The sequence below is a fragment of the Bison bison genome, unplaced genomic scaffold, assembly GCF_000754665.1.
Source record: "Bison bison bison isolate TAMUID 2011002044 unplaced genomic scaffold, Bison_UMD1.0 scf7180017864531, whole genome shotgun sequence".
Classification (NCBI taxonomy): domain Eukaryota; kingdom Metazoa; phylum Chordata; class Mammalia; order Artiodactyla; family Bovidae; genus Bison; species Bison bison.
This window is the reverse complement of record NW_011495081.1, coordinates 8,357,390-8,358,733: the sequence shown is the minus strand read 5'-3', so window position 1 is coordinate 8,358,733 and position 1,344 is coordinate 8,357,390. Positions and strand designations below refer to the sequence as shown.

At 40.8% G+C, this 1,344-nt stretch overlaps 1 protein-coding gene across 1 annotated transcript in view; it reads right to left on the bottom strand.

Moving 5' to 3' along the window:
- CAPRIN1 (cell cycle associated protein 1) overlaps positions 1-1,344 on the bottom strand; it is a 38,896-nt gene that overhangs the window by 19,694 nt on the left and 17,858 nt on the right. The window lies entirely within an intron of this gene.

Below are 1,344 nucleotides of genomic sequence, written 5' to 3'. Positions count from 1 at the left end.
AGGGAGGCCTGGCGTGCTGCGATTCATGGGGTCGAAAAGAGTTGGACACGACTGAGCGACTGATCTGATCTGATCTGATCTGATACATAAAAATGAACCTTCAGAGACATTATATCAAAGGAGTATAAAGTTAATCCTATACTCCTTTGATATAAAACTATTAGGAATTTCCTGGCCATACCGTGGATAGGACTCTGTGCTCTCACTGCCAAAGGAGTGGGTTCAATCCCTGGTCGGGACCAAATAAGCTATTTAACAATTTTTTGAATACTGAACAGAACACTTCATGTGCTCTCTCACCCTCTCCTTCAGAATCTCCTGCCTCAGAGCTGTTTTAAAAACTTATGAAAGCTGAATGCAAAAACCATACTAATTTGAGTAAATTACACCTTTCTATTAACTGTACATTCCTAAGATGCAAGAATGAGGCTAGGTAGAAAATAACATCAAAACAAGGGACAGGCTTAGACTTTAACCCTTATTACTCAACAGAGTTCATGAAAATTTTATCAGACATGACCAGAAGCTACTTTTGAATCTAACAAATTTACACCCATGTCAATTACTTTCTAATCAAGTGGGGAATTCAGTACATATTTGTAGCAAAACTAAATCAAGAAGTTGTTTTTTTTTTTAACCAAAAAATACAAACAACATGGGTCAACAAATCAAGAAAACGGATTTCTTACATGAAAAGATACACAAGCATTGGCTCCTCGTATTTGATTTACCCGTTTCCTTAAAGCAAATACATCCCAAATTATATCATACAGTTTTGCCAAAAACTCTTGTAATTTCTTTTCAATCATAATAGCTAAAAAACAAGGCATACAGATACTTTTGCCTTGCTGCTGCTGCTAAGTCCCTTCAGTCATGTCCGATTCTGTGCAACCCCATAGACAGCAGCCCACCAGGCTCCCCCATCCCTGGGATTCTCCAGGCAAGGATACTGGAGTGGGTTGCCATTTCCTTCTCCTAAGTATATTCAAATATCTACTTCCGTAAATCAACATTAAAAACTGCTAACAATCCAGTCCCTTTTACTAAGTGGTTAAAATCTAAAATTCCTAATTTACTGAAGTAAGAGAAGGCAATGGCACCCCACTCCAGTACTCTTGCCTGGAGAATCCCATGGGCGGAGGAGCCTGGTAGGCTGCAGTCCATGGGGTCGCTAAGAGTCAGACATGACTGAGCGACTTCACTTTCCCTTTTCATTTTCATGCACTGGAGAAGGAAATGGCAACCCACTCCAGTATCCTTGCCTGGAGAATCCCAGGGATGGGGGAGCCTGGTAGGCTGCCGTCTATGGGGTTGCACAGAATCAGACATGACTGAAGCGACTTA